Raw genomic sequence first — 24,289 nt, forward strand, 5'->3', positions numbered from 1 at the left:
CCACCCCCAAAAGACCCCTAAACCAAAGCCTGGGTGGCAGAGCAGTTGCCACCATCAAGCCAAGCTTGGACATCTAGGCTGAACTATGAAGGGTACACCGTTGAGATAGACAGTCCCTGGCCTTGTAGCCAAAGTGTCCAGTGTTCTGTTGTGTGGGCATCTAGGGGAGTCCTAAGGGATCAGCTGCCCAGCAGCCTTTTTCTAGAAATACAGGCACATCCACATGGATACAACAAGATCTCCAGGAGCCACGTGTCCTTCCTGTCCCCCGACAGCCACACTGATGGGACCAGCTGTGCATAGCCCACCTAAGCTGCGCATCTCAGAGTCCTTCCCTGAGCATTTGGAACCAAGAGACTCCATGGTAGCCTGGCTTTCTCATAAACACAGGGACATAAACTTCAGAAATATTAGTGGTGGCCGTTCTCCTCCTCGGAGTCAAGAATAGAGAGAAAGCCAGTCTACAGCAAGAGAAAAGAATGAGGCAGCCCTGAAAAGAGGAGGGAGGCCCACTTGCATCCATGCCTTTGGGTTCCATGATACCTTAAGACTTTTCTCACAAAGTCCCCATTTTTGCTTAGAGTTGGTTTCTGTTACTTGTAACCAATAGAGTTAATACAGTATAACTCCACCATTCTCAACCAGGGGCGATTTTGTTCCCCAGGGGACATTTGGTGATGTCTGGAGATATTTTTGGTTATCATAACTGGGGGAAAGGGGGTGCTACTGACATCTAGTAGGTGGTCAGGGATGCTGATAAACATCCTACAACGCACAGGGCAGCCCCTCACACCAGGAACCATCTAGTCCAAAATGTCAAGTTGACAAGCACCATGCTTGTCAAAGACAGGAGCGATCATCATGAAAAAATAGGCTTTGTGTCTCACTTCTCCATTTGGCAAAGACTCTTTCATTTTAAACAATATTCTGGTGGTGAGAATTCTCATACCTTGATAGCAGGAGGACAGACAATGAGTGCAACCTCTATGAAGAATCATTTAACAAGACATTTACCTGGGGCCTTAACATGTTCACTGTTAAATCAGCAATTTACTTTGTAGAATTTATTCTTGGTAGAAAATCTTAATTCAGATATACACAAAGATTTATGCAAAAGGATGTTCAGTATAGCTTTATTTATAATGGTGAAAAATGGAAACAACTTAAATATCAACCACTGGGTATTGGTTACATAAATTATGATACATTCATAGCACAGAATAATATATGTAGCACTTAAAATTATGTTTATGAAGATTATTTAGTAACACAGGGAAATGCTCATTATGTTAACTGAAAAGCCAGAATATAAAATTTTTGAAATATGCATAAGCACAGAAAAAAAGGCTGCAGGGAAATATATCAAAATATTAACTGTGGCTATCTCTAGGGACTAGGATCACAGCTATTTTTTTGTTTTCCTATTTTTAAAAAATATTTTCCAATTTTTCTGCAATTAACATGTATTATAATTTGGAATTTAATACTAGAAAGGAATCGTGATACCAGAATTGAGGATAGTCTAGATTATTCATTCATCAAAAAATAAATAAATATATATATATATTAAGAGCCTACCATGTGCTAGACAGACATTGTGAATAGGAAGACAAGGCCCCTGACCTCAAGGGGTTTCCAGTCCAGGAGAGGAAGCACTTCAGAGGTTCCAACTATTTGCAAATTCACTGTTATAGAAACCATCTGAAAAGGATTTGTTATTAACACTTAAATAGCTACCATTTGTTGAGAGCTTATTATGTCAGTACTAGATGCCTTACAATTTTGATCTCATTATCTCTGCATAACACCCCGAAAAAATATGGTTAAGTCTTGGTCACATGGCTGGTGGGCAGTGGCCAGGATTCAAACCATATCTATTTACCATCAGCACAAATTCCCAGTCTCCTCTGCTCCCTGCCTCAGTGACAGGGGTCATTTCAGGACCATAAGATATGGCAAACTGGAGCCACCAAGAAAGATTTTAAAGTCTAGAAAGCCAGATAGAAAAGGGTATGCAGGCCAGGTATGGTGGCTCACAACTGTAATCCCAGCACTTTGGGAGGCCAAGGTGAGAGGATTGCCTGAGTCCAGGAGTTCAAGACCAGCCTGGGCAACATAGTGAGACCCTGTCAACAAAAAAATTTTAAAAAGACAAAATTAGCCAGGCATCGTGGTGCACACCTGTGGTCCCAGCTACTCTGGAGGCTGAGGTGGGTGGATGGCTTCAACCTGGGAGGTTGAGGCTTCAGTGAGCCTTGATCATGCCACTTGGGCTTCAGCCTGGGCAAGATCCTGTCTCAAAAAAAAAAAAAAAAAAAAGAGATAGAGAGAGAAAAGAAAGAAAGAAAAGAGAGAGGCATGAGTGGGAGGAATGTAGGCCACTGACCAGATATCCAGCAGGAGGCCAAGAGTGAAGTTGTTTGCAGTGTTAGGGAAGGTCGTGGGGCCAGGGCTGGGGCAGAAGGGTGGTCACTGTCACAGATGAGCTCTGAGCTGCCCACGAGAAGGAAGAAACAGAGAAAAAGCAAAACCATTTAAGAAGTGGAGATAGAAAGACGAGCGCTTTGATGTACATTGGAATGGCTGCAGCTGCGGCCAGAAAGGAGCACGTCCTCTCCCCAGAGGTGAGTCTATTAGAGAAGGTTCCACACAGTGAGAGGGGAGCACAGAGGGGAATGAGCTTGTGCTGCAAACCAAAGCTCAGGGGACTCCAAGAACACATGGAAATCAGGAGACCTCATGGGTTGTTGTAAAGGGCTATTGAGATGGCCTCCTCCCAGAAGAAATCAACAGAAAGGGTCCTGCTTCTTGATGACCCAGAAGCCCGGAATAGGCTGGGTGTGGAGGGAAAGGGAAGCTGCGGAAGTCAAACTGGGGACTATTAGGAGCTTGGATCACTGGATTAACTTTGCAAAGTGAATTAAGTAATGAAGCTGGATGCAGATGGTGGAGCAACCGGGGTAGTTTGTGACTGGGAGGGACTAGTTTCTGCACTTCCAACAGCTGGCTGAACAGGTTAAATGCTCCACTCAAAGCCCAGGTCATTACCGTTGGTGGTGACATCCTGGCCCCTTCAGTGACAGACACAGGGGATCACCGTGGAGAAACACCAGGGAAGCTGAAGCTGATTTCCACTCACAATCTCGTTGTTTGCTTTGGTTCAGACATTTTTTTTTTGGTTCAGAAACTTCCAGGGGAAAACACCAGGCTAGGAGTCCAGAGGCCTGAGTGCGAGTCCCAGGACTCCTGTAAGTCACAGGAGCAGATGCATGCCACTTACCCGTGTCCTCAGCTGGAAAGTGAGAATGACGGTGCCACCCTCTCCTTCTCGGGCCTCCCCTGCCCAGTTTTCTCGGTGCCTCAGTGCCCTCCTCCAGACAGAGGGGGTGAGGAAAGTGCCTGCTTCGCAGGGCAGTGATGAGGGTCCAAGGAGGCAGCGCACGGTAAACTCCCTCCGAGGAAGCCAGGCTCGCAGTCAGCACTCAGCATCGTTGTTGCTGCTGCTTCTGCTGTTGTTTTTAGGCTAATTGGAGATAATAGATGTGAAAGTGTTTTGAGAAATACAAAGCACTCTATGTTCCAATAAAAGGTGTGGTTTCCATTCTTCCCTCTTCCTGTTTCATTTCTCAAAACTCCCCTCTGCACTGCTGGACTGAGCTATTGAACATGTCCCATCTCCCACAGGCTCCCCTGCCTCCAGAGCCCCCATCTCCTCCCCTTCACCCCCTCCTTCCTGGCACACAAAGCCCAACCCTGCTTCCTCTCCCCTGGGAGCCTCCCCTGACCCAGGCTGGGCTGGAGCCTCCTCCTCTGGGTTTCACCAGCACCCGTTGACTGCTGGCTGCACATACTGCAAATTTTCTGTGCTTTCATTTTTGGTTTTGTTTTGTCTTTTTCGGTCTTTTTCCTGCACTCTCCCCACCCTGACATAAGTTTCTTGGGCATAGAAAGGGTGTCTAACTTGTCACTGCATGCCCAGAATCTAGCAAAGTCCAGGCATATTATCGTAAGCCCAGCGAATGTACATGGATTTGAATGAATGAGGAAATAAGATCACGTATATGAAATCACCTTTTATGGTCTTAGAAATAATCATTATTAATAGCTCACTCAACAATATTCATTGATCACCTACTAATCTTTGAAAGGCCTCTACCAGGTACCTAGGGCAGCACATAATAGGGTCTCCGCTCTCAAGGACTTTTCAAGGGAATAAGGGAGAATCCCTAGTGGAATTTTACCACCTGCAGATGACAATAACATAAATGTAGTAACATACGTATGTGCCCTAAAAGAGGCCAGGCTACCTGTTGCAGAAGTACAGTCAGGGACAGCTCCCCAGGGGCTTCAGGAGGCTCCTAAAGGAGGAGCTGACTTGAGCTCTACCTTGTCCAGCCTCTCTGCAGCCCTGGGCCCTTCACTTCATCTCTTCCTTCAGCTTTGGGATGACTCAAGAGAGCTTGTGTCCTGCCCCTAGCCGCTCCTGAGGGGCCAGCAGCTCCCTGGGCTTCTCTGAGGCCACCACCTGGCAAACCTGGGGAGTCCTTGATCTGAGGCCCCCGCAGGGTCACGCCTGCTACAACTCCATCTGGCCAAGGCCTCAAGGCAGCAGAGGCTGAGGGATTTGGAGCCCCCCAAACCCTGGTTTGAGTCCTGGCTCTGCCACTTGCCAGTTGTGTGAAGACATAATTACACTTTATCCAGGCCCCAAATTTCTCGTGTATAAAATGAGGCCAAGCCAGGTGCAGTGGCTCATGCCTGTAATTCCAGCACCTTGGGAGGCTGAAGCGGGAGGAGGATCGCTTAAGGCCAGGAGTTCAAGACCAGCCTGGGCAACATAGCAAGACCTTGTTTACATACAAAATCAAACATTTAGCCAGGTGCGGTGGCACACGCCTGTGGTCCCAGCTACTTGGGAGGCTGAGGTGGGAGAATTGAGGAGCCCGGGAGGTCGAGGTTGCAGTGAGCTGTAATGGTGCCACTGCATCCTAGCCTGGGTGACAAGAGTGAGATCCTGCCTCAAAAAAAACAAAAACATAAAGTAAATAAAATGAGGACAATAGCCATTAATGAGATGGTGACACTTCAATGAAACAACAGATACGGAGAACCTGGAACATTCTTTTAAAAGCCTTCAATAAATGTAAACCATTTTTCGCTCTAGGACCTATAAAGCTGCAGTGCTTTGCAGCCAGCGGTGGGTGCACTCTAGGCCTCATGGGTGTGTTAGACATCTCACAGGGCCCTGCCCCACCCTCTGGTCTGGGAATCCTCCTGGGATCCCAGAAAAATGATGCAGGTTAGTAAAACTCAGACCTTCTAAATTTTATAGACACATTTAAGAATCTCTCAGGGTCAAGAACTAGTTGTAATTAAATTATAAATGTCTGGAAAAGAGAGAATGAGCTCATTTTAGCCTCTGACCCCATGAGGCACAAGAAGGCAGGTATAGTTACCCCAGATGAGGAAACCAGGCCCAGAGAAGGGAAGTGTTTTGGCCAAGGGCACACAGTACACAAGGGGCAGAACCTGGACTAAGTCTGCCCTTTCCTCTCTGCATAGTTACCATCTAATAGGCTGGGTGCCCAGAGGGGCCCCTTCTTGCCTAGGGACCAGTCTGCCTTTGTAGGACTAACAAATTAGCTACAAGATTAGAAATTACAGTTTAGGGGTCATGTCGCCTCTGGCTCCAAGAGTCTGAACCTCCCCAAATTGTTCCTGGGAATAACATCACTATTGTAAAACCTAAGATCAGTGCTTGAGATATTTTGCAGACCCTGCACTCGACGGATCAGCTGACACCACCAAGACCAGTAATCTGGCTCCACCAGTTCTGCCATCCCACCCAGGAACAGAAAACAGCAAGAAAACCTCACTCCGACCCCCTGTGATTCCATCTCCAACCTGACCAGTCAGCACTGACCACTTCCCAAGCCCCTACCCACTGAATTATCTTTAAAAACTCTGATCCCTGAATGCTCAAATGCTTGGGGAGACTAATTTGAGTAGTAATAAAACTCCGGTCTCCCGCACAGCTGGGTCTGCATGAATTACTGTTTCTTCACTGTAATTCCCCTGTCTAGGCAGCAGGCAAGGTGAACCCACTAGGCGGTTACACTGTCCTTACAGTCTCTAAGGCTCCTCCTGCCCCAACGCTCAGGGACTCCCGGGCATTCAGTCGAGGGGTGTAAGATCAAGCCAGGCCTGACATCCTGCTGACTTGCCTGTCATAGAACAAAGGTCCCAGGGTTATCTGGCCCATCCTCCTGCTCCTGGCTCCGCCCATCTCCTCTCTGCCACCTGCTCCCAAACCAACCTGTCTGTCCACCCCAGTTAGCACTCCAGCTGGCTGGAGGGGAGGGAAGGAGAGGCTGCATTCATTGCAGCCTTGTACATATAAGCAAGTTTGTGGGCCCACAGCCTTCACCCCACCACCCCTGCTCTGCCACTGCATCATCTCCAGTCTCTTCTCTCCTCCCTGCACCCATCCCCCAACCACAGAAGCCTAACAGATTCCAAGGGAACAGCTGGAACCTCTTTGCTGCTGGAACTTTTGCTGGTGGGAAGGGGTAGGGCATGCCCTGACCTGGGCATCTCAGGGACACACTGCTCGGGCCTCTGCCTTCTGGGTCTCCTCTTGGTTCCATTTGTCCTGTAGCCTCTCCCTGTACAGGAGGTCAGGAGGAGCAGTCACAAGTCGCCCTGTCTGATGCATTAGGACACAGAAACCCAGGAAGGTTGAATGGCTCACTCAGGTTCACACAGAGCAGCCCGAGGAGGAAACCACTCAGTCCAACAGGAGCTCGGCCAAGCTGCCAGCTGGCCTTGCCCTCCTCCCTGAGATGGCCAGCATCCTGTATGGATTCAGGGAGAACTCAAACATCAAAACTGGCAGAGGTGGAAGTGGAGAGTGGCAAAGGGGGAAAAAGATAAATCAAGGCATGCAATCCCACTAAAGACAGAAGGCTTCAATGTATCCGGTGGCCCCCTGCCGGCTCCCAATGCCAGCCACAGCGCCATCCTCCTACTGAATGTTTAATTAAAAGAACAGGACTAATGGGATGGGTGTCAAACTACACACTTAATCTGCACCAGAGACAGCCCCTCTGGGAGCCACTGAAAGAGATCAAAGCTGCTTCTGTGGAGCCCTCATTCTTCAGGGGAGTCGGCAGCAGGAAAAAGATTTGGAAAAACCACCAAAAAAATAAAAATAATAATAATAAATGAGGAAAGAGAGGAGAGTTGGGAGTAGGAGGGTGTGAGGAGCGCGGGCCAAGGAAGGCAGCAGGTTCCAGGCCATGCTTAGTCCTCTAGTGTCTCTCCTCACACCCAGCCCCAGTGACAACTGGTGTCCTCAGCTCAGGCCATGGCGGTGAGCCCCTGCCTCCGTGTGCCTGACCCAATTGAAGGTCCTCCTGTGACTTCCCTCTGTCTCTCTTTCCAGTAACTTAGAACCCTCCCTGACCGCTTTCCTTCTTTTGGGTCTCCAAGCCTTGCAAATGCTGCCTCCTTGCCTGGAGCGTCCTTAGCTTGGGTTTCTGTCACTTGCATTCATAAGAGAAATGGTCAGATAGGAGGGCAGAATGGATCACTGCTAATTATGAGGACTTTGGAGGCAAACTGCCCAGATTCAAATCCCTGTTCCACCCCTTGCTAGCAGTGTGACCCCAAGCAAGTCGTTTAACTTCTCTGTACTTCATCTGTCAAATTCACTCATCACAATACTTAACTCACAGGGCTGCCGTTAATTAGTTAATGTCCACATGTATCTGATTAGAAGAGCACACTGTGTAACACAGCCCATTACGACTGCTCTAACTCCAGCCCACAGGGCCAGCTGGCCGGGGCCCCTTTCCACAGCAGTGGTGAGTCCAGATGGGCCACACCTGCTGCTGCTCCATGGCTGCATCCCCCTTGTGCTGTTCTCCCAAGGCTACATCTGCAAGTGGAGAGGATTTGGCTATCACTCACTGGGGGAGAGATAAGTGTGGAAGCAGGAGGGGGAATTGGGGAAGGAGGGAGTCTGCGTGTGGGACACCTTCGGAAGCCCTTGTCTTCTGCATAGTCCCCAGGGAAAGGAACGCCTGCCTGCTCTGTAGAGGGCAGGCTGAGCTCTGAGTGTGGGTTTCCTATCCTCACAGCAGCTAGTTTCATACTTAAAAGTCTGAAGCCAGATATATTCTGCCACCAGATTAATTTTTTTCTGAAGCTCCCATTTGGTCTGTTGGAGGAATTCACATTCCTCCGGCTATCATAACTTTCCTCTGTCTTTCAAGAGCTCACACCCCTGGCCTTGTTTTGCAAATAGAGCATTCTTTCTCTCCTGCCTGTCCTTTACCTTACAAAGCTTCCCCATACTGAACAAAAACATTTCCAACTGCTCTGTAGTGGAAGGTAGGGAGGCCGGGATGGAAGTAAAGGGTAATTAAATAATTTCTGCTGCAGCACGAAAAGCTGAACAGCATGAAGTATTATTAATACGATGTGCTCTTCCTAATGAATTAACACAGGCAATCCCTCTCTCCTGTCTGGTGTTCAGTAAATATTTGTTGAATGAATGAATGTTAACAGCTTATGATTCTGTCTTTCCTGCTCTGATGAATTATGAAGTCCATGTAGCCAAATCAGCATCAAACCCATTTTATATGCAGTCTGTGTTTTGAGCTCCAGGTCAAAGTGAATAAAATATGTGTGAAAATGAAGTGATAATGTCCATTGGAGACCATTGGCTTCCTGTATTTGTAGGGGATAGGGTCTACCTGGCTTGGTATTGGTGACTTGAGAGTAGCCTTCCAGCTGCTTTTCTCTGGTTCCCAGGTAAACCAGGGTCAGGCTGTCCCTTCTAGGTGGAACTCTGTTGAGACCCCACAGGCAGCTCTGGTGAATGACCAGCATGTGCAAACTCATTGCTCTCCAGCTGACCCCAAAACCATGCAGGAAGAAGGGCAATTCCTGCAGGACTGAGTCTGCCCCCGGCTGAGCCTTGCTTTGCTCATTGCAGATATTTAAGTCTCTCCATAGTGCTGTGACTCACCTGTCTGTCCTTGGTTGGAATTCCACAGGGAAATCACATGCAGAACCTGGTCAGTATCTGTACACAAAGCACATGGAGAGATTCTAGGGACAATCATTTCTAAGTAAATTACTTAAGGGCAGAAGAGTCTGCCCGGGAGCTGGGGGAGAATGGAGCAGGGACAGGAGGTGGGAATAAGTGACTTGTACATTAATCACAAAGTAATCAGCAGATGACAAGGGGCCTTGGAACCACCACGTCTGTCTAGCTGGACGAGGTGAAAGGAAAGGTCACCCTTGTCTGGGAACTCTCATCCATCTTCAAGACACACACTTACCTGGCTTGCATGTGCCTGAGCTTCCTGTTTTCCCTGCCCAGCAGAGATGCTGCCCTGGCCTGGTTCATTGTCCATTATCCACCCTCTGGGCCATCCCAGCATCCACCTGGCCTGCCCCACCTGGCCCAGGCCACAGAGGAGGGCATGGCTTTGGCTAGTTGACCTTTAGGAAGTCATTTACTGGGTGTAACCTACCTCAGTTCCTGAGACCTGTAAACTCCTCTTTCTCTGCCCTGAATCTTCCCCAGTTATCAGGGCCCAAGCAGGAGAGTGGGCGTGAACTCTCAGAGCTCTTCCACTAACTTTTTCCCTTGATCCTCCCCAGTTTCTTCCCTCTCCTGGCAACCCACCCCCTGCCCACTGTCCCCTGAACACAGACGCTCCTGATGGATGGAGCTGTCTTCTTACCTCCGCTGGCCCTCCCTAGGCTGTACACTAGCCCTTGGATCAAAACCTGTTCCCAAGTTCAGATCAATTTCTTTCTGACATATTTTCACAAAAGTGGGTTTTGTCTCCCAGGTCATTTCAATTTGAACTGGAGCAATGTCCTTGCCCAGGTGTAACCCTTGGCAGTGGATTTCGGCAGTGGTGATGAGTTTGGAGTAGAAAAAAAGAGTCCTGATTAGAATGGCTACTCCATGGCTCAGATCACAGATAGAGCATGAGATTTGGATTTAGGCATTGGATTTATTTTATATATTTATTGACTGATTGATTGATTGATTGAGACGGAGTTTCATGCTTTCGCCCAGGCTGGAGTGAAGTGGTGCAATCTTGGTTTACTGCAACCTCCACCACCCCTCCCCCGGCCCTCACCAGGTTCAAGTGATTCTCCTGCCTCAGCCTCCCGAGTAGCTGGGATTATTGGCATCTCCCACCACGCCTGGCTAATTTTTGTATTTTTTTCGTAGAGACGGGGGTTTGGCCATGTTGGCCGGGCTGGTCTCGAACTCCTGACCTCAGGTGATCCACCCACCTCAGCCTCCCAAAGTGCTAGGATTACAGGCGTGAGCTACCGGGCCCGGCCCCTGGCATTGGATTTAAATCCTGGCACAACAACTTCCTAGCTGTATAACCTTGGGTGAGTCATTTAACCTGTCCTAGTTTCTCATCAACAACAAGGACAAACATGTTCACCTCACAGATTTAGCTGAGGAGCGGATTTAATAAAGTATATATTTTTAAATCCTGGTACAAAGTTGTAACCATTCTCCTTAGCATGGTAAGGCCAGCACTCCCAACATGGGGGAAGGGGTGAAGGTCGGGGAACTGAACTGCCCTCTGCAGCTGAATAGCACCTAGGCAGGTTATTTTAAAGGCCCTTGGCCCCCAATATCTGTGGCACCTGTGTACTCCACCCCTCTGGATTTCCACCATTGCAGGAATTCCTCTGGGTAAGCATTATAGTCTCCCTAGGGTCTCCTTTTGAAAGGTGAAAATTCTCATGAAAGTTACTAATGCTGTAATGTGAAAAGTGTAATTAAAAGATTTTATTTATTTTTGTGAGAATACAAGGTGCCCTAGAGCCCAGAAACCAGGAGGAAGCAAGGATTGTCCCAACTATGAGAGGTGAATTCAGGCCCTGAGCCAAGCACTCTCTTATCCATGATCTCATTCTACCTCATAACAACCTTAAGGGGGAGTTATTGTTAAAGAAATGTTTAAAGGTAAAATCAAGGCCCTTGTATAAATACAACCTCTTACAAACATGAAATTCAGACATGCCAATGATTTAACTCGTCGATTAATAAGGGAACTAGTAAGATGTTACGACCGCTCAAAAAAGAATCCAAAGAGCAGATGCATACAGAAGCCGTCGGGAATGCTGACATTAATTTGCTTAATAGATATAAAACTGGTCAATATCCATAGGGCAATAATCAGTTGCATTTCCAATGGATATAATTTGCATTTCTATGGACAAAATCATTTGCATTGTTATCAGTTTTCTACAATTTTCAGAGTCATAAAATAGCTCAAAGACAATGAAAGAAAGGCAGGGGTAACCCATAGGCAAACAGACAGAATGCCCAATAACAACTTTCTTTTGCCATTTCAAAGTCTTGCACAACTTTTTCTAACATTATGACTATCCTCATTTCATCACAAAGCAGAAAGCATGGAGACAGGCACCGAAAGTAGAAATGAAAAGTGGAAATCTAGTCCAGAGGCACCCAAGTGCTAGTCCCATCTGAGGGCCAGGGAGTGTGTAACAAGGATGTCACATGGGGGATGAAATTAGAAAAATAAGAATGAGGTCAGTTTTTTGACAAAGCTAAATGATTTCCTTCAAAAGACTGTCCATTATTGGAGATTATATTCTTCCTACATTTGTGGCATTAAAATGTCTTTTCCATCTGGGCGTGGTGGCTCACGCCTGTAATCCCAGCACTTTGGGAGGCCGAGGTGGGCAGATCACCTGAGGTCAGGAATTTGAGACCGGCCTGGCTAACATGGCAAAACCCTGTCTCTACTAAAAATACAAAAATTAGCGAGGTGTGGTGGCACATGCCTGTAATCCCAGCTACTCGGGAGGTTGAGGCACAAGAATCACTTGAACCCTAGAGGCAGAGGTTGCAGTGAGCCGAGATCGCACCACTGCATTCCAGTCTGGACGACAAAGTGAGACTCCATCTTCTCAAAAAAAAAAAAAAAAAAAAAAAAAAAGGACAATGCCTGAGCAACATTACCTGGGTCCCCTAGCCCAGCAGGGTTCTCCTTGTCTCAGCCAGATGGGAAGCTGACTTGGTTAGGCTGGGCATCCAGACACCGAGGCTGAATAGAAAAGAGATAAGAAAATTACGACTTACAGACTGACCCTGGGGATGCCAGAGGGTGGTCCAGATGGAGTAAACGCCGAAAATGACCTTCTCTGGTGTTAGCCTCCACATGCATTCTGTCTATTGTGCTGCATGGCTTGTGCTATGGTCTGAATACTGGTGTCTCCCCAAAATTCATATGTTGAAACTTAATTCCCAAGGTGATAGTATTAAGAGGTGGGGACTCTGGGAGATGATGAGATCATGAAGGCAGAGCCCTCATGAATGGGACTAGTGCCTTTATAAAAGAGGCTAGAGGAAGGCTGTTTGCCCTTCTGCCATGTGAGGACACATAGAGAGCACCACCCATAAAGAATGGGCTCTCACCAGACACCGAATCTGCCAGCACCTTGATCTTGGACTTCCCAGCCTCTAGAACTGTGAGCAATAAACAACTCATAAAGATATTTATGAGGCCAGGCACGGTGACTCATGCCTGTAATCCCAGCACTTTGGGAGGCCAAGGCGGGTGGATCACTTGAGGTCAGGAGTTTGAGAACAGCCTGGCCAACATGGTGAAACCCCATCTCTACTAAAAATACAAAAATTAGCTGAGTGTGGTGGTGCACACCTGTAATCCCAGTTACTAGGGAGGCTGAAGCACGAGAATTGCTTGAGCCCGGGAAGTGGATGTTGCAATGAGTGGATATTGTGTTACTGTACTCCAGCATGGGCAACAGATTGAGACCCTGTCTCAAAAAAAGAAAAAAAAAAGATGTTTATGAGTTACCCAGTCTAAGATATTTTTTATGGCAGTGCAAGGGGTCTAAGGCACTTGTCAGTAGGCTTTACCTACACTGTCCTCCCCGCCTATAATGAAGAAGATCCGATCCTGAAGCTCAATAAAAACCTGGCCTAAGCTGGCATGCAGACCAAGAAAGACAGGAACAGGGCTTGGCACCATCTCCCTTCCTGAGAGTCTGCTCCAGCACCCAGGGTGCAGGGTTGTAAGCAAAGCCAGAAACGAGAGGGATTACAGACTTCACAAGCCAATGACTAACTAGTATCTGGTGAATTGAAGCAGAGATTTCCTAGCATGTGACAATATTAACATTTGCAGCCTGGGTTTTCAACTCGTCCACATCAGGGGTTTGGTTGGCAAAGCCCTGTCACCTCCCCCTCATTTGACTATCTGCTGCTAAAAGTCAGAAATGATCAAAGGCCCTGCTTTTAAAGGCACAGTGGGGCTCCACCAGACAGCGAGAAGCCCAGGTAGGCCCCACCTGGAAAGAACAGAGAACGCACACACACTGGAGTTTGGGTTTTCATTCTAAACAAGTGGGGCATCCCGTCATCACTCCACAGGGGAAGGAGGGTCGCATCCAGTGGAGGATCTGCAGGCACCAGCATGTTAAGCACTGCTACCTTGTAGAACCTACTTTCTGCTGGGTTAACAGGAGAGGAAACAAGCATGGGGGAGGATACAGCTCCTGGTGGTTTTTAAAGAAGAGTGCGTTTAAACTCAGAGTGTGCCTGAACAGCTGGGCTGGAAAATCGCTTGTTTAGCTCTGCAGTTTGTGTCAGGGACTCACTGGCTGAGAGAGAATAAAAGCAGCTTGATTTTGTAAACTGTCAGTATTATGAACCAAGGCAAAGACCTCTAGGGAGCAGGGACTCACGCGACTTCTTTTCCTCATTCCTACACAGCAGAGGGAATGACAGGACCAAGCTCAAGAACAATTGCCCAGGGGTCTGAGCTGTTAGCACTACAGGCATTGATTAGGGTCTACGGTTTTCATGTTCCCGGCTCTGCCTTCAAGGAATCACAGCCCCAGAATTCCTGAATCTCAGATCCAGAAGGGACCGGAGATGGCACAGGAATCCCTGCTTTAGCTCCTGTGACAGCTCCTGGCCTGTGCGGAGCCCGGTGCCCCAGGGAATGCTTACTACTCCTTTGCCCAGCCTGCTCACTGTTTGCCAGCATAGACTGGTGGTAAATTCCATCTTGTGTGAGCTGAAACCTGTCTCCCTTTCATCAACCAGCAGAGCGGGCATGTACCACAGCACCTTAGATGAGAATGGCCCCTCAGAGATCCCATGAGTCGGACTACCCAAATTCACCTGCAAGCATTTTTCTCTGGGTCTACCTAGTGTTTTAAAACTTTTCTTTTGATCCAATATTTACAACAGAGAGATTTCCTAGAAAAATCTAGCCTTGTGGATTTTCTTGGTATATTGGAAAGGCTGGCAACCACGACCCACACTACCATCTGAAAAGACCTGGCCGGAGTTGGGTGTTGGTTATCCCATTGTTATGGGCATGGATCTCCAGTTTACTCTCACCTCCTGCACTCCTTACTGTCCCCATTCCAGCAGCTCTCCTCTGAGATCGCACTGGTCTCTATAGCTTATGAGTTTGTGAGACCAGACCTTGTTCATCCTCCAAGTTTTACCTGTGACCATGTGCCAGGATCCTCCTTGGCCTATGGTTCATTCCCTTCCTTTATAATTTAACCTCTTCCCTTCCAGAGCCACACTCACCCCAAGGGATTTCCTTCCTCTTGTCCTGCTCCTATTTCCATCTTGTGGCCTTTATTGATATAAAAATAACCAAACTAACAAAGCAACTTTGTTAACTACTCCTTTCCCTGTGCCCATGCATTTAAATCAGTAGTGTTCAGCTGGGCATGGTGGCTCACACCTGTAATCCCAGCACTCTGGGAGGCTGAGGTAGGTGGATGGCTTGAGCCCAGGAGTTCGAGACCAACCTGGGCAACATAGGGACATGGTGGCGCATAGCTATAGTCCCAGCTAATCGGGAGGCTGAGGTGGGAGGATTGCTTGAACCTGGGAGGTCGAGGCTGCAGTGAGCCTAGATTGTGCCACTGCACTCCAGCCTGGTGACAGAGTGAGACCCTGTGTAAAAAAAAAAAAAAAAAAAAAAAAAAATAGTGCTCAACCAGCAACAGGACCATCTATAGTCTACGTTTAGGGACTTTTGGAAATTTTTTGTATTATAATGACTGGGGCAATTAGTGCTTGGGGTCCAAAAATGCTAAATATCATGCTATGCTAGGAGTAGTCCCATTAAAAAACAAACCAAAACCTTATTCCATTCAAAATGCCGCTAACCCTCATGGGAAAATATTGATTTAAATAGAATGCTAGCTAATTTTGTCCTACATCATTTTTCTCTATGCCTGTGTAAAATGAGAATAATGTATTTCATTCTTATACCAATTCATTTCTTTCATAGAGTTGTTGTGAGGATTGTGTGAGATTTAAAGAACAGATACTTGACACATACTAAGCAAACAACAAATGCTAGCAACGATGGCTGATTCAGAAATGGAATGGTAAGACAGGAACTGGTGTGTCTGCCCATAGACCTGAATTCTAGTTCGAGCTGGAAGAGCTAGTCTGCCATTCACAAACCACATGACCCTGGTCATGTTTCTCCCCTCTGAACAATGAAGGGTTGTACTAGATTTCCAGAGTCCTGGTCATCCCGAATATTCCATGGTTCTATGTTCCTAATAAGACAAACAGCATACCTTTTTTTTTTTGAGACACGGTCTCACTCTTGTCACCCAGGCTGGAGTTCAGTGCCGTGATCTTGGCTCACTGCAACCTCTGTCTCCTGGTTTCAAGCGATTCTCCTGCCTCAGCCTCTCGAGTAGCTGGGACTATAGGCACACACCACCACACTTGGCTAGTTTTTTGTATTTTTAGTACAAATCCATGTTGGCCAGTCTGATCTCAGACTCCTGACCTCAGGTGATCCGCCTGCCTCAGCCTCCCAAAGTGCTGGAATTACAGGCGTGAGCCACCGTGCCTGGCCAATACCCTTTTTCTAGTCAATATTCTTGTTGGCTTTTCTTGTCTGGGCCAGCATTCCCAGGTGCAATGGTGAAAGCTAGCCCAAGGCTGTATTACCTTCCCCAGCAAATTAAAGAACAAAGACAAAGAACAAACCCTATGTGTATACAGGACACAGATACACATTGGTTATCATTGCGTCCCTGAAGTCTGTAATGTTTTCAGGGAGGTGGTGGTGGGTAGCCTCAACTTCTCCTAGTCGTTTCCCTTCCTTAGATGGGGAAAGAGTTTTCTCCTGGAATACAGCCTTTTGTGATAGGTACCTGTCGACCACTAGGCTCTCATCACAAAGGGATTCAGGGAAACAGCTTCTGAGGCTCTACCCAGGCTCAGAAATAGATCCCTCCCCCTACTGCCTGCTGGAAGGAAGGCTGGCCCGATAGGGTAGGAGGCGGGAGGTTGTACATCAAAGGGAAAAAACCAGCAGTTCAGTTCATTTGAATAAACCAGGAAGAAGGGAACTGCAATAGGTTATTACTGAGAGAATAATTTGTAACTAGGTTACAGATAGTCTCGAGGAGATGGAGACTGAATGGTAAAAATGGACAAAATACAAAATGGAAATAGAACTCTCTTGGTGGCTGGTGGGGAGTTGGAGCACCATTTACCCTACACTTCTACTCCGTATTTTCCTTCTGGGTGTGAGAGGTATTTTTCAAATGATTTCTTAAAACACCAGGGGTAAGAATATTTCAATAGACTTAAGGGAGTTATCCTCAAGCAGATTCAACGATGTTAAGGGCAAGAGGGACCGCCCGTCCCTTTAGATTTTTATAGGTTACTGGTGCCCTCTGGTGGGAGATAAAGGTTACGTCTGTGGAGTATAGGCCCGAGATTTGATTGGTCATTCGTGTTCAGACGCTGCAATCCTCCAGCTCGATGTGCCAGCAAGAAGAGGCAGTATCAGGTGATAAGCACCTCACAGGCGTTATCTCACTGGTCCATCAGCCTGTTTCACAGATTAGGAAGCTGAGGCTTAGAGACACGAGGTGAACTACCTAAGGTCACCCAGCAGGCAGCTAACTGGCAATCCTAATTCATTGCCAAGAATTCCAGGAATGCTGATGGTCAGTTTTTCAAACATAGACAAACTGTCATGCACACTCACACTCACACAAAAAGAAAAGACAAAGAAGAAAGTAGATGCAATTTTCTCCAAAATGTATCCCCTACGAAGGTAGCAGCTTTACCCAGTTTTGAGCATTGTACTTTGCTGGAGTTTAAGATTTCCCAGTTTAGGGCACTGGAAAGTTCGAGTCTCTTTACCTTGAATCAAAAGCATAGCTTATTTCCCACTAGTGATTCTCTTAGAGGTTAATGATGAAGGGGAACAAGCCCTAGACTGAGAGGGGGCAAGAGCTGGTTACCAGACCAAAGGTGTGAATTGGCCATGTGATACTTGATATCACTTCTGTTGTTGTAAAGTAAGGGTGTTCAAGAAAGTGATCCTTAAAGCTATAAAAGATATTTTTTTGCACCCCTTGCCCTAAACTTAAAATAAGTGCTCACTCACCTCTCCCTTCTTTTCTCCACTCTTGCAAGGTTTTCCGTGTATGTATGTGTCAGAAATATCGGAGTATCTGCCTAAGCCTAGTAAAACAAAACAAAAATCCATTCTCATCCCCATGATGCTTTCATAATCTTGTCCTTAACCATTTCCCACTGTTCCTCTTTCTCTCCCCAAACCTTTCCCCTTTAGCCTTAGACTTCAGCAGTGGTTCTCAGAATGTGGTTTCTAGGCCGGAAACATCAGCATCACCTGGGAACTTGATAGAAATGCAAATGCTTGGACCGCATGCAGACCTATGTTACTGAAACCTCTGGGTGAGGCCTAACAACCTGTCAAACACCGTCAGACCTGTCAAACTGTTTGCTCAAGTTTGAGAGCCACTGTTCCAGATCAGGGTTCTTAATCTAGGGTCCACAGATGGTTCCAGGAAGTCTAAATGTTTTTTGAATTTTGCATATAACATTTTGCACAAGTACATGCCCTTTTTCTGGAGACAAGTTCTCAAAGCAGTCAACTCTTGACTCCAACTACACTATCATTCTGTTTCTTTCTTTCTTTTTTTTTTTCTTTTTGAGACAGTTTTGCTCTTGTCGCCCAGGCTGGAGTGCAATGTCTTGATTTCCACTCACTGCAACCTCCGCCTCCTGGGTTCAAGCGATTCTCCAGTCTCAGCCTCCTGAGTAGCTGGGATTACAGGTGCCCACCACCACGCCCAGCTAATTTTTGTATTTTTAGTAGAGATGGGTTTCACCATGTTGGCCAGGCTGGTCTCAAACTCCTGACCTCAGGTGATCCGCCCACCTCCGGCCTCCCAAAGTGCTGGGATTACAGGTGTGAGCCACCGCACCCGGCCTATCACTCTGTTTCATAAACAACTTCCTGCCTACATCTGCAAACTCTTCTTTCCTCCTCTTCTTTGCCTTAAAAGATACCTGGCTTTCCCTCCAAAGGATCTTGGTGGTCACTTTCCCATACCTCATGTGCTTTCAGGATAGGGTATGGGGCCTCCCCAGTACTGCACTCAGACCCCTATTCTCCCACACTTCCAAATCTCTGCATATATATATATATACACATATATATATATACACACACACACATATATATACACACACACATATATACACATATATATACCAAATCTCTGCATATATATACACACACATACACACACACACACACATATACATATATATATTTAGATCTATACTCCCCTTTACTCCTCCTTTACTGCTGTCATCTGCTGACTTTGCTCACACTTTCCCTTGTTCATTACAGACTTTGGGTTCCTACCTCCTACCAGCTTCCTGGATGATAACAACATCACATGAATGACCCATCTAACACCACGGCCTCGTGGGACCTTAACCACTTCACGTCAAAGAATTTCACCTTCACATACTCCAGCCACTCACTCTGTTAGGCCCTGGGGGCTTGCCCTCATCTGGGATGCTCCACCGTATGCCAGTCAGCTTATGCCAAATTACGCTGTGGTAACAAACCCCCAAATCTCAATCGCTTGAATTAACAAAAGCTTGTTCCTTTGTCCATCGCAGGATAGGTACAGCTATGCTCCCTGTTCTCTTCAGTCTTGGAGACAGGCCAAAGGAGCAGCCCCCATTTTGGGACACACTAGCCTCATGTGGAGGAAAAAGAGCACTGACTTACCCACACAATGGTCCCTAAGCCTCTGCTCAGAATAGCACAGTTCATTTCCACTTGCATCCCATTGGCCAGCCCGCTGCCAGTGGTGCAGGAAGTGCAATCTTTTCCAAGGCCTGGTAGAGAAAAGCTGCGCGGGTTTTGACAGTAATACATCTACCACAGCCTTTGAAGTCCTATTAGATCTTTCTTCCTCTCTCTCTCTCTCAACATAGCGATCTGTCTTTTCAGCTCCTGGTCCCCTCCTCCTACTGTACTATTCTTCAGTTTCAATCAGCCCCCTCCTGGAAATGACAATAGATAACATTTACTGAACACTTAGTAGGTTCTATCTTGACATCTATTATCTCGTGAGTCATTGAGAGCTTAGAGAAGTTAGCCTGTCTTCACCTCATTCTGTCTTCTAGGTTAGAACCATTACTTCGCCTATGAGGAAAACAGAAGAACCAGATAGAATTGAGAGGCCAGGTCAGAGCCATAAATGTGTGACACCAATCTGCAGGTTGTGTGATGTTTCCCCTGTAGTACGCATTGGCTGGCCTCAGTGGTCCTCAGCCAGAGGCCATTCTCCCACTTAAGTAATATTTACCAATGTCTGTGGACATTTTTTATTGTCATAATTAGGGGAGTGCTACTGGCATCTAGGGAGCAGAGGCCAAGAATGCTGCTAAACATCTTAGAACACACAGGACAGCCCCCATCGCAGAATTCTTCAATCCAAAATGTCAACAGTCCTGAGGCTGAAAAACCCTGGTCTACAAATTGGACAGTCTCAGGCAATTGCCTTGTGGAAATTTTCCTACTCTGTTCTCTCCCCTGTTCTCCAGAATACCTGTTCCAGACCTGCTCCACTCTCTTCAAACTCTTATCCCAACCACCATCTCTGCTGTATGGCTGGAGGCTCTGGGAAGCTGGTGGAAGGCGCAGCAGGGCAGACCGGCGGTGCTTGGGCGTAGAAGGGGAGAGCAGTCCGACCGCAGGCGAGCGGCTCAGGGGTCCCCAGTCCGAGCCCCACGACCCTGGGGTGGCAGTGACGCCTGGAGTCGGGCGGGCGTGGCTGGGCCGGGCTCTTGAAGAGGCAGCCAGGCACCACCATTAGTGTCTACGGCCATACCACCCTGAACACGCCAGATCTCGGAAACTAAGCAGGGTCGGGCCTGGTTAGTACTTGGATGGGAGACCGCCTGGGAATACCCAGTGCTGTAGGCTTTTTGGCTCCCTCCCTCCTTTTGTCTCCGAGCTTCCCAACTGCCCCCTGACTCTGCTCCCCCTTTTCCACCCGCCTGTGTACCCCGCGGTAGCCCAGGACCTCCTCGTGGAGGTCTGCCGCTTCAGCACCGCCAGGCAGCAGCATCCCACCTCTTCCGCCTCACTGCAGCCCCACCAGGAGCTGGCTTCAGCCCTGGCGGGGCAGACCTGGACCTGACCCCGAAAGCGCAGGCGCGGGTTCCCTGCCATCAGGGTGTCTTCCCGTTCCCAGGATGCCCAGGCAATTCAATTCACTCATCTCTCTCTGTCCATGCTTTCAGTGACACTAAACTTTCTAGTTCTTCCCAGATGCCACTGTTTTCTCACCTCAAGACCTTGGCATGTTTCCTCCTAACTACGGCACTTTTCCCTTCCTCTCCTAACTCCTAACCTTCCTTTAATCTCAGCTCATCTCTTCCTGGAGGTTGTTCAGAAGCTCTTGGCTACATTAGGTCCCCCTTCTGTATTTCTCATAGCAGCATGTAGTCTCACAACAAAACATTCACTATGCTAATATTTACATGCTTAACCAGTTTCCCTAGACAGGAGAACAGGAACCATGTTCATCTTCATCACGGTATCCCCCAGTGCCTAGACAATACGAAATACATGATATGTACTTAATATTTACAGCTCAGGTGTCTCCTAAGCTCCACTTCCATTTGGATGTTCTCATATGCACAAACTCAACACAACCAAAACTAAACTCATCATTTTTTCCTATCTCACCACCATCATCAAAAACCTACTCTTCTATTGTCTTTTTTTTTTTTTTTCCCTTGGTCTGTCACCCAGGCTGGAGTGCAGTGGTATGATCTCGGCTCACTGCAACCTCTGCCTCCCCGAGTTCAAGCGAGGCTCCTGCCTCAGTCTCCCAAGTAGCTGGAACTACAGGCTCGCACCACCACACCCAGCTAATTTTTGTATTTTTAGTAGAGACGGGGTTTCACCATGTTGGCCAGACTGGTCTCAAACTCCTGACCTCAGGTGATCTGCCCACCTCAGCCTCCCAAAGTGCTGGGATTACAGGTGTGAGCCACCACACCCGGTCCTATATTCTTTATCTCAATGAATGGCACCACCATCCATCAGTTACCCAGTCATCCTTGACTCCCTGCTTCCCTCAAACCACATTTATTCATCTTTTTTTTTCTAAAAACGATGGTCACTTTAAACATACATTGTTTAAAGTGCACGCATTGTCATGAAGTCTGTCTCTTCTACCTTGATTTCTCTCAAATCCTTGCACTTCTTTTGGGCTTTTGTCTCAAACATACTGGGTTTAACCACTGACTATCTGCAATTCTGAATTGCCTTTGACAGGCTATTTAACATCTCTGAGCCTTAAATGCCTCATGGAATAACAGATGTCAAGTCAGCACCTACTAAGTGTTCTATTACAATAATGCATCTATTACTATTCTTGCCCAGCCCACTGCCATGACTTTAGGAGTATCAATGCAGCCCAGATTACTGCCATGGCCTCACTGTTATCCCTGCTCTAAACAGCACTCCAGTCTACTCTCACCAATGCAGCCAGAAGGATCTTTCAAAAATGCCAATGAGATGATGTCACTCTCCTGCTTAAGACCTTTGTAGCTCTCCACTACCTTCAGGATAACATTCAAACCTACTAGGTTAGTATATCACACTTTCAACACCCAGGCCCCTTCCCACTCCAGCACCATCTCTCATCACTTTTCCAAGCACATCATTTGCTCCAGGCACAACAAACACTTAAGAGTTCCCCCCAAAAGCCATTCTCTCTCCTTTAGTTCTTTCAGCTACTGTTTCCTTGGCTCATGTGGAAACCGTCTTAAGTATCTAACTCCATTGTCTGGCCATAGGCAACTCGAGAGCAGCTTCCTTACTGTTGTATTCTCAGTATCAACCAGTCTCTGGCTCATATTAACATTTAATAAGTATTTATTTGTTAAAGCAAACCAAATATGGCCTGAGAAGGACTCCAGACTTACATATTTGAGACCCTGTGGATGAACTGTAACCTAGCTTAATAGGCAGACAAGACTGAAAACCTAACTTACGAGTATGTGCCTGTAACAATAGCTGAGTCTTGGCCAATCCCAGCAGCCATACTTCAACCACTCATACACTGCTGAGTGTTCAAACTGTGTTCAAATAAGGCAAACGCCCACCTGTAACCAATCCAGCCAGCTGTTTCTGTACTTCACTGCCTATTTCTTTACGTCACTTCCCTCTTTTTGTCTATAAATTTGTTCTGACCATGAGGCATCCCTGGAGTCTCTCTGAATCTGCTGTGATTCTGGAGACTGCCCAATTCGTGAATCGTTCATTGCTCTATTAAACTCCTCTAAATTTAATTCGGCTGAAGTTTTTAACAAATTGATTGAATGTAATCCTTTATTTTAAAGAGGATTAATCAAATAAATTCAGGGCTGGGGATGTACATCACAAGGTTAACCCTGTATGCCCAAACCTGTAATGACTTGAATTTTTCCTAATAGCAATAACTCTTTTCATACCTTTATATGATGGACTTGTGTAACTCCAGCAAAAACAAACAAAAAACCCCCAAACCCTCAAAACAAACACTGATGTGAAATTTACCTACTAACAATTGTGCCAGGCAAAAGCAACATTTTGGGAGGCTGAGCTAGGAGGATCGCTTGAGCCCAGGAGTTCTAGACAAACATGAGCAACACAGTAAGACCACACCTCCTCACAAAAAAAATATTTTAAATTAGCCAGGTGTAGTGGCATGAGCTTGTGGTCCCAACTACTCAGGAGGCTGAGGAGGACGATCACTTGAGCCTAAAAGGCTGAGGCTGTGGTGAGTTGTGATTGCATCACTGCACTCCAGCCTGGGGGACAAAGCGAGACCCTATTTCCAAAAACAACTGCAATACTCTGTAAGCTTAGTTACCAGTTTCAGCTTGCCTTCTTCCTCTAGTATCAAGAATACATTCAACAAAAATGATACATCTACAGCACCAGGAACTCAAGGTGAGCAGGATGGAAAACCCCAGGAAACACGTTATGCCATTGAAATTGCATTAGAGTACCTTATACAGGTCACATACAAAATGTGAAAAGGCTTAAGTAGACAAAGAAGCTGGCCCCATTTTTGTTTCTAATGCTCCTTGTTTTGTTTTCATTTAAAAAGTGTTACCCTGGGGGCCCAGTATGGTGGCTCCTGCCTGTAAACCCAGCACTTTGGGAGGCTGAGGTGGGTGATTACTTGGGCCCAGGAGTTCAAGACCAGCCTGGGCAACATGGCAAAACGCCATCTCTTCAAAAACACAAAAAATTCAGCCAGACGTGGTGTACATGCCTGTGGTCTCAGCTACTCGGGGGGCTGAGATGGCTGGATCGCTTCAGCCAGGAGGTCAAGGCTGCCGTGAACCTCTCGCCACTGCACTTCAGCCTGGGTGACAGAACAAGACCCTGTATCAAAAAAAAAAGTTACGATGGTATGTCCATTATCACCCCACCCCATCCCCAAGGCCTCCTCAGATATATATTACACATCTCTAAAAGATATCATTTATATGGCAGCCTATGAACAGTGCCCCAAGAATTATACAGTTCACAGCAATCTGCACCAACTATATGGTAATCCTGCCCCTACCCAAGCTCAGGACAACTAGCCGGATGTTTCACTCACCTTAATGGCTTTAGCTGTAAGTGAATGACCTTTTGAAAAGCGTATGTGCTACCAGGCTCTTTGTTGGGCCATTCACTCTTCTTTGGCATCCTGCCAAAGAACAGAACCTGAGGGTCATGGATCAGTGGCTTCAATGAAGCCCTGAAATTGATGTTTAATATTGTGCTACTTATAAGAAGAGGTTTCATGAGGTTCATTAGCTTTTCAAGGAGGACTATAATCCCCAAAGTTTAAG

At 46.9% G+C, this 24,289-nt stretch overlaps 1 long non-coding RNA gene and 1 pseudogene across 1 annotated transcript; one reads left to right on the forward strand and one right to left on the reverse strand.

Annotated features, from left to right (window-relative positions):
• Positions 1–1,117: 1,117 nt before the first annotated feature.
• On the reverse strand, positions 1,118–23,834 carry LOC134809958 (uncharacterized). The gene is made up of 5 exons (XR_010156905.1): positions 23,722–23,834; positions 17,502–17,578; positions 12,041–12,125; positions 9,035–9,091; positions 1,118–3,523 (listed from the first exon to the last, which is right to left on the reverse strand). It is a non-coding gene; the product is annotated as an uncharacterized LOC134809958 (long non-coding RNA).
• LOC112207004 (5S ribosomal RNA) lies at positions 20,261–20,369 on the forward strand (annotated as a pseudogene).
• Positions 23,835–24,289: the final 455 nt, after the last annotated feature.

This window comes from Pan troglodytes, chromosome 1 (assembly GCF_028858775.2).
Source record: "Pan troglodytes isolate AG18354 chromosome 1, NHGRI_mPanTro3-v2.0_pri, whole genome shotgun sequence".
NCBI classification, from domain to species: Eukaryota; Metazoa; Chordata; class Mammalia; order Primates; family Hominidae; genus Pan; species Pan troglodytes.